General features: G+C 31.1%; 1 long non-coding RNA gene across 1 annotated transcript; it reads right to left on the bottom strand.

Annotated features, from left to right (window-relative positions):
• Positions 1-7732: 7732 nt before the first annotated feature.
• Positions 7733-8302, bottom strand: LOC146887885 (uncharacterized). The gene is made up of 3 exons (XR_014993438.1): positions 8155-8302; positions 7976-8080; positions 7733-7900 (listed from the first exon to the last, which is right to left on the bottom strand). It is a non-coding gene; the product is annotated as an uncharacterized LOC146887885 (long non-coding RNA).
• Between the last annotated feature and the right edge of the window lie 1311 nt (positions 8303-9613).

Genomic DNA, 9613 nt, shown 5'->3' with positions numbered 1-9613 from the left:
CTTTTCTTTTATGAGATATTTAGGTGTGAATTTGAATTCATGATTTTAATTTCAGCAAGATTTTTATTTGTGAAAGCTGTTTCTTTTTATAATGTGGAGGGTTCAGATAAGACAGAGTCGATCACTTTCTCCTCCTTAAACAAGAGAAAATCTGGGATCTATTTTAATTTTTGTTCAGGACTTTCTTTGAACAACGCTATATAAAAAGAATGAAAAATATCACATATAAATATATGTATTGTGTGTATTGGTTGGTAAAATTCTTGAAAAATCAAGCTCTTGATAGGAACGTACAACCTAATTTTTGGAGGCATTTGTCTGTATGGTGAGGCTGTGTCCCAAGAATGAAAAACTGGTCAAAGGCATGAAGAACATATATTCTTCAAATCAAAAGGCACTTAGATTTGCATCCAATTCCACATATCGTTCTTTTGGTGAGAGGATTTGAAGTAGTGATTTGTTTTCCTTGACAATATGTTCTTTTAACATGATCGTATATTGATTTGATGCCAGTAAATTTCTGAAACGTGCCCATATAATCATTTTGGTGAATGTCAGTGATTCAAGAAAGCATGCGCCTCCACAGAACTAAAAGAGACTTACTCTGTTGATGATGCAAACAATTAGTTGCACTTGCACAGTAAGGTGCACTTCCAAATCAATTTTCCTGTGAAGACAATAGAGCAGAAGTGGCATGAAAATGAGGTTTTAAAAGGTGTAGAAACAGTGCATTAATTTGACCAAGTGGAGAATGTTGTCCACTCCATGGTCATGAGTTTTGAAGATACGAGAGAAAGCAAAAGCAATTGGAAAACGTGATTGATGACCCACAAAGAATGATTCATATTGGGTTGTCATGACCTAACTTCACTGTGGCTTCAACAACGAAAATCCTTTGGTTAACCTTTCCTTGTTAGGAATAGCCAAAACTATGTCCCTGGTTTTGTTGGTGCGGTACAATAGTTGAAAAAGGTGTACCTTTCCGTGATTGTTGCCAGTACACACTCCTTTTCCTTTACCTCATTAATGGACCCAACATGTCCCCATTCTCCATTACTTACCCTCACATTTCACAGAAAATGCTCCTTAAGAAAAGATCCATGTTCACACCAACCCTTTCTTGGAAAGGAATGGTTCAATTCTCTCTACCTATTCAGTGTTGTTTGGGATATGCTTGTTGTGATGGAATGAAATATCAAACAGATTGCAGATAAACGAAGACACTGAATTTTACATCATGTTTGATAAGTGGAGAGAAGAAAAAATTAAGGTTGCTAGAGAACAAAAAATAAATCTTTGATAGAGTAATGAATTAGTTATTTACACACATTAATAATGTGTGGTCCTCTTCTTTATTATGCAGTTATATGATTCACACGAAACCTTAATTGTTATTGTCATATTCTGCAGTTACCTTGGTATCCTTCCTATGTTTTTCTTGTTGGAGAGACATCCATTCAAGTTTTCAACTCTTTTTCCAATCACAAAGCACGATTATAACGTCAAACTAATTCATCTTTGATGATCTCAGTAAACCAGATATTTTAAAAAATATTTTTCTCTATATTTCACTTATTTTTCTTCAGCAATAATTCAACACATAATTTTATTCCCATTTCTTAATTTATCCAACTTTTTACTTATTTTTATTATATTTTTTCCCGCAATCAAACATGGTGTTAAGAATGTTTGGTACTTTTCTTGAGAAAATAGAGATAAAGAAAATTTGACTAATTTTTTTTTTCTATTTATCTCCTTCTATCTATATTTTCTGTTCATCTATCTTAATTTTTTTAGTATTTTCTCTTATTTTTTTTTTACATTTTTATTATACTAAAACAATATAATTTTATTACTTTTATAATTCTATTTACCTTTATAAGTAATTAATTAAAAGATATAAAAAACGTACAATTTAATTTTATATATATATATATATATATATATATATATATATATATATATATATATATATATATATATATATATATATATATATATATACTTTATCGTTTGTTTTTGTCTTTTTCAAATACATTGTTGTCATCTCAAGGAATTAAAACTTGATATATAAAAAATTATATGGAGTGAAATCTAATATAGATATGAGAATTTGAGAACGTGAGTTGGTACTCATTTGTAACTCATCTTAATTCATATTATGCTTTTATGGTTCAATTCTTCGATTATCATTCACTTTGAAATTATTATTATTTTGATCCTTAATATCACCAATGGTGTCGTTCGCCCTTTTGCTTGGCCTTCTTAGCAGAAGTTTAACACCATAGTTTCATGGCACATTAGAGATAGTTTAATAGTTAGTTGCTTTTGTTGTATAAACGGTTGCTTAATTAATTTTATTGTAAGAATAGTTGGATTGATATGCGTTTTCTTTTTCTTCCCTTCACAAACTTAGTCTTTATATGCTAAGTTTTTGTTCATTGTAAAACTGAGTTGATCAATGAATGAAGAATTTTATTCTCTTATCAGAAACTCTAATATGGTATCAAAGCCAGGTTGGTTAGTAAAGGCTTCACACAAACAGAGGGGGTATATTTTTTTGAAACCTTTTTTCCTGTAGTTAAGATTACTACTGTTCGATTTCTACTCTCCCTTGTTGTTTCCTCTCGCTAGTTTCTTCATCAATTAGATGTAGACAATGCTTTCTTATATGGTGATCTTGTTGAAGAAGTCTACATGAAACCCCCACAAGGCCTACCTCTTGCTTCTCCTAAACTTGTGTGCAAACTTCACAAATCTTTATATGGATTAAGACAAGTAAGTAGGCAATGGAATGCCAAGCTTACCTATGCTCTCAACTTTGGTTTTGTTCAGAGTACAACAAATTACTCTTTATTTGTCAAGCACACAACTAGTTCTTTCACAACCCTCCTAGTCTATGTCAACGACATAATTATGATTGGGAATCATCTTGGCATGATCATTGACATTAAAGCATATCTTCACACCCAATTCCACATCAAGGATCTTGGTGATTTGAAATATTTTCTAGGCTTTAAAGTGGCCTGATCCAAACGTGGCTTAATCCTTAATCAACGCAAATATTGTCTTGATATTATTTCAAAATTTGGACTTACTAGGTGCAAGCCGCTAAGTTCTCTAGCCACCCCTTCAGTTAAGCTTGTTGATAATGAGGGTGAACTCATCCCTGATCCCACTAAGTTTAGAAGACTCATTGGCAAACTGTTGTACTTGACAGATACCCATCCAGACGAATCCTTAGATACATAAAAACTGCTCTTGGACAAGGCCTTTTTTATCCTATTCAGAACCCACACAGATTACAAATCTACTCTGATTCTTATTAGGCTACGTGTAACACCACTCGCAGGTCCATAATTGTTATTGCATCTTCTATGGACATTCCTTCATTTCTTGGAAGCTCAAGAAGCAAAATATTGTGTCTCGCATTTTAATAGAAGCAAAATATCAAACGTTGGCCATTGTGGCTTGTGAATTACAATGGCTGAAATATGTTGTTGATGATCTTTAGCTCACCATTTCTCTCCCTATTTGCACCTTTTGTGATAATCAATTTGCCATCCAACTTGCCAAGAATCCTTCCTTTCATGAAAGAACCAAACATATAGAAGTTGACTGTCACTTCATACATAGCAAAATTGTCGATGGGCTGATTTTGTTGTCTCATATTCCCTCTCAGCATCACCTTGTTGATATGTTCACTAAAGCTTTGTTTCTTGCGCCTTTCACCGCTAACATGTCCAAGATGGGTCTTTTAAATATCCATAACCCACCTTGAGAGGGGGTATTAGAGATAGCTTAATAGTTAGTTGCTTTTTGTTGTATAAATTGTTGCTTGGTTAATTTTGTTACGTTGTTATGCGTTTTTTTTCTTCCCTCCACAAACTTAGCTTTTATATGTTAAGTTCTCATTCATTGTAAAACTGGGTTGATCGATGAATAAAGAATTGTATTATGTTTTCATAAACTCTAATATGGCATGAGATCAACCAAGGGAGATAATGCTATTACAATTAATGAACATTTGAGATGTTTAGAAAAAAACAAACGAGGGATGCAATTAAGGGAGAATTATAGATGGTGCTAAAAACTTTGTTGAGGACGTTGTTTTCTTGTTTTTCAAAAACTAAAAGCGAAAATAGAAAATAGGACCAATATTCGATTATTACATGTGTTATGAGAATTTTTTTAATGAATTTTTATAATTTTTTTTAATGAATATTTATAATTTTAAGGTTTCACTTTTTTAAAACTGATATAGTATATCATAAAAGAAAATAAGAAAATAAATTGGATGATCTAAATAAATAAAAAAATATAATATGGTTGCAAAAAGGAACCATATTTTTAATTACAAAATTGTAAAAATTACGGTGTCAAAACTGCTCTGCTAAATGGTTGCAAAAAGGAACCATATTTTTAAATCAACCGCTTTCAATGTTTTTTTTTTCTATCGGCACGCTTTTTGAATTTAATATCTCACATTATATCCATATTTTGAATAAAATAAGAATTACACATAGGTAATTGGCAACATAAATCAGATGTGTTCTGAATGGAATAGTTTCTTTTTCTTGATAAATTCCTCATTAGTAAAAATCCATATGCTCATCTTGAAAAGGTAAGGTTTTTAAAATTAAATGATTGTTTATCATCCATTTGGTCGCATCTGATTTTTATGCTATGTTTAAAACAAACATGAAAATGTCCGTATAGCTTGGATGCATCCTGCTAATCTCTATTGAATTACAAATATGATAAGATATTGAAATGGTTAAACCAAGTAAATGTGTGAAATATTCCATATTTTTATTCTTTTATTAACCCTCTTCAGCTTAATTATGATATTCTTATTCATATTCTTATTCCATATTCCATATTTCATGGACTTTTAATCTTTAAAGAGAAACAAAACACTGTCCTCACATATATAGTAAGAAAGCATATTTCCACTATTTTTTTTACTTATTTTATTTTTATTTTTATTTTTAACTTTGTTGCTTCTTGTGTCATTAAGTAACCAATTTTTATTTGTTGAAGGTTAAAGGCAACCAAACTCAGTCTTCTTTGTATCTTTAATTAATATATATATATATATATATATATATATATATATATATATATATATATATATTCAATATGTTGATGTTAGTATTTACTCCTCTACTTAATGTTTTATATAGAATGGTCAACTATAATCTTCTTTATCTAATTTGATCGATGATTTAAATGCTTTTAGAAAATCTTTCCTGACATAGTTTTAATCAGTAGCAAAATATTTAGTAAAATTGAAATTTATACATTGATCCGAGTTTATTTATTTATTGAGTATCATTGAATCACTACTAAAAAATACACATTTTTTCAATTTTCTTTTAAAAAAATTTCTCATAAAATACTAATAAATTTTATTATGAATAATAACTGATAAAAAATTATTATTAACTTTTATAAAATATTATACATAAAGAAATTATATATAATTTTGTAAAAAAATCTTACGATCTTGTAATTTTGCAGAGAATAATTATTCATTTTTAAAAAAATAACAAACAAAAGTTCTTTTATTCAAAATTTTATAAAAGTTTGTTAAAACAATTTCATAAAATACAAACACTTTAGTAGTGAACCAAAATTAATTTATATTAATTAAAAATTTTAGAAATCAGAACTTGATCGATAACGAAACTAAGAATGTTTTCTTTTAAGATATTAGAGTCGATAAAATGACGGTTGACTAATTCTAGTAGCTGCTCAAAGCTGAAAAAAGAGTGTAGATATGAAGTCTAACCTAATTATATCACATTTGACAACGTTAACCACAAAACTAGAAAAAAAATCATATGACATGTGCAGCTTTTATCGCCACAAAATGAGTTGAAAGTTTGTATTTTTATTATTTGTTAATGACATGAGATGCATAATTGTAGTTTGTGAAACTCCCAAAGATAATGGATCTCATGTGTGCTTTGTCTTCACCATTGATGTCATAAAGTATAAGAATGGCAGAGTCAGGTGAAAATGTTTGATTGGGAGCGTACGGATGCATGATAAGGTAGCGTTTGTGGCCATGTCCAAAATCACTTATGGGAACCATTCTCCAAACAATACTTTATTTAACTAGTGGAGTCTTGTCTTCACTGGATTAAAGGTAACAACTTTGCTTTTCTTCTTCTGGTTATTGCTTAGTGCTAAAGATTATTCTACTAAACATCACTTATATATTATAAGTCATTTTTTGTTTTTTTTTCTCCACTTTATGGCGATGTTAAGCCAAAAAGAGATCATCAAAGACTGTGATTTAATTATAATATCCAAACAGCGGCTGAGAATCTTTTGCGATCTTCATGCTCATCTCAGTTAATAATTAAGATGACTGATTAGGCAAGTCATAATTTTTTATTACTATAAGTAAACAGCCACCATTTCATGAAAAAAATATATTAGATAACTTATCTTGTGAACGATATTTAATGAGTACTTTTACGTTTTGATAAAATTTTGAATTTTTAAATATTGGAAAGATATTTAACAAATGTAGAAAAATCATTGTCAACTAAAATAAGTTTAGAAATTATTTTTTTAAAAACGTACATAATTTAACTTAAAGCATTTAAATTTAAAAAATTTAAGAATAACATTGAATATATTTTAAAAGAAAATATTATTTAAAATTGTAGTGATCTAGATAAAGAAATTAATATCTGTGATTTTTTTTTGTTTGAGCTAGTAATACTTTAGATTTTCAATTTAAATGAATGAAAATGCAAGAATTGACAGGACACAAAAGTTCATGCACAATAATCACCAGTGTAGGAAGGGTCTTTGGCAGCGGTTGTTTTTAATATTCTGCACCGGTTCGGGAACCGAAGCATATTGGGGCGAGGCCAAAAGGTCATAGCTTTTGGCCTCGGTTAAGAACCGAAGCCATAGAGGGCGCTTCTGCCTCGGTTTTCCAAGCACCCGAGGCCATAGACCCTGCCTTTTGCCTCGGTTTTGGCTGCACCCGAGGCCATATGGGCTCTTTTTGGCCTTGGTTTTTGTTGCACCCGAGGCCATATGGTGTTTTTTTTTTTTTTAAATTCGATACCCTTTTGGCCTCGGTTTTGGCTGCACCCGAGGCCATATGGGCTCTTTTTGGCCTCGGTTTTTGTTGCACCCGAGGCCATATGGTGTTTTTTTTTTTTTTTAAATTCGATACCCTTTTGGCCTCGGTTTTGGCTGCACCCGAGGCCAAAAGCACACTTTTTGCTTCGTTTGTGGTATGAACCGAGGCCTAATACTCTGTTTTTTTTTAAATGCAGTTTCTGTTTTGGTGTTATTCCCACATATAAACCTGCAAATTTTGTTCAGCACCCAGCACAGACCAGAATAGACCAGAACAAAATATTTTAAAACACATCCACAATTCAAATTCATTTAAAAGACAATTACAAATCATTTACAATCAAGATACATGTTCTAATCAATAGTATTGTACATTTCAATTATATATTTGGCACATGCTATCCTACCAAACTTGATGGACTTTGCGGGAATTGCTACAGGACTCTTGAATGTCTACAAAATAATAGATTAAGTTAAGTTAGTATATAAAAAGGAAATATTGCAAAGTATTCATTTTAATTCAAATATATATTACCAATTCCCAATTTGTTGTAATACGAGCACGCACAGTGGTTGTCATCCATTGCATTATATAGTAACTGCACTCATATGAGCCGGTTTGTCTATTACACTACATTATATTAACAACGTTACAATTAATTAATGAAGAAAATCAAGCAAACAATCATGAAGATATGGATAGAAATATCAAACCTGGAGAGAACACCATACAAGACCTTTTGCCTTAGCCGTTGATCTCCCTAACAACATGTTATGTGCAGCAATTGAACTATGATATAGGGAATAAGTTAGGATATTTTTATATAACATGTCATATTCATAAGATTGATATTGAGGTTCTTACCAATCTATCACTTGTCTAAGATGGTTGGGGGGAGGGCGATGCAAAGAGCAAAACCACACAGCAAGGTTCTCCCTTAGGGAAACCACAAGTAACTGCCAATGACGCCTGATAAGAAAATAAATTCATTGTTATGCATTAAAATGACTTATTATATTCATAAGTTAACAAAAATGACTTACCCAGCAAGATAAGGGACAAAATAAATTTCTTTTCCACGTTGAAAGCATTTGGTCACATATGCTTGAATGTCATCAAACTTGTTGCCTTCATGGGTGAGTTGGGGGTCTATAAACCCATATACATCATTCAGCCCCATAGTTTCAGTGACACCAGACAAATACCTAAACCAAAAATTGATTTGATATAAGTAAATACATAAATATATCAAATAACTATATATAATGACTAAAAGACTTACATCATCCATAATTGAATAATGGTAATATTGAGTTCTTCTTGTCCTCGTGCAAGCTCCAAGACATCTTGGGAATGCAAGTAAAGTGGGATGTCAAGATCTCTCCCAAAAATTTTAGCATCCCAAGGAACCTGCATCGGCTTATCAGCTATGATTTCTGCAAGTTGGAGCAATGCACCAAGAGGATCATCCAAAGAGAGAAGAATCTTCTTTGATTGAGGTTTTTCCTATATTGATGCAATTTCAGTTAAAATGGAATATAATTTAAGTTTGAATAATCACATCGCTCTTCCCGTCGCTCTTCTCGTCGCTCTTTCATGGAGGAATTGGCAAGATATTCAGATCGAGAAATAGTTGGAATGTGTATTAATTCGCCGTGCCATGTCCATATTGTATAACTTTTAAGGAAACCATCACAAATAAGATGTTCCCTAACTTGAGTTGCATTCAATTTTCTTCCATTCAAACAGTTGACACACGGACATCTGAACTTCACTTCATCATCACTTCTCCCCTCATAACGTTGCGCAAATTTTATAAATTCTTCTACTCCATTCTCATACTCAGCGCTAATACGTGGTAAATTAATCCAATCTCGATCCATACTGAAATTGCGTGAACAATTTCAGTAATCTTTGAATCAATGCTCACGTCGTAATCAAGGTGTGACCCTATCCCATTTAAGAAGATTCACTTTCCTTATTTTATTGGTACATATTACTTTTAAAATACATATCTTAAATTTCACGAAATTTTGCCAGCATTTCGCATTGGCCTTCAGGATACACGAAATGAAAGTGATTATAAACCACAATCAAATATGCACCCGAAGATCAATACAAAACACAATTGACAAATATTCATGAATTTTAAGATATGTATTTTAAATATATATGCACTAATAAATTACTAGAAAGTGATTAATCTTCTTAAACTGTCCAATCGGACAATTCAAGATTCAATACATTTAAATTATTAGTATTGTATCCCCTTATATCTAATTTTAAAAAAATGTAATTTTTTCAAAATGAAAACTCGGGGACAATACATAATTTACGTATTGAATCTCAAACGGGAAACTAAGGCTAACTCACATATAAGAAAAAACAAACAACATGTTTTAACAAATAATTAATAAAATATATAAAGCAAACAACAGATTGGCATAATAGGAAAATATTAGAATTAGGAACCTGGGAGCGCGTAAAAAGAGCAGATGACAC

Source organism: Vigna unguiculata, chromosome 3 (genome assembly GCF_037176805.1).
Source record: "Vigna unguiculata cultivar grain cowpea cultivar isolate G323 ecotype 2 chromosome 3, ASM3717680v1, whole genome shotgun sequence".
Classification (NCBI taxonomy): Eukaryota; Viridiplantae; Streptophyta; class Magnoliopsida; order Fabales; family Fabaceae; genus Vigna; species Vigna unguiculata.
Note: the sequence above shows the minus strand (reverse complement) of the source record. Positions and strands in the feature narration are given on the sequence as shown.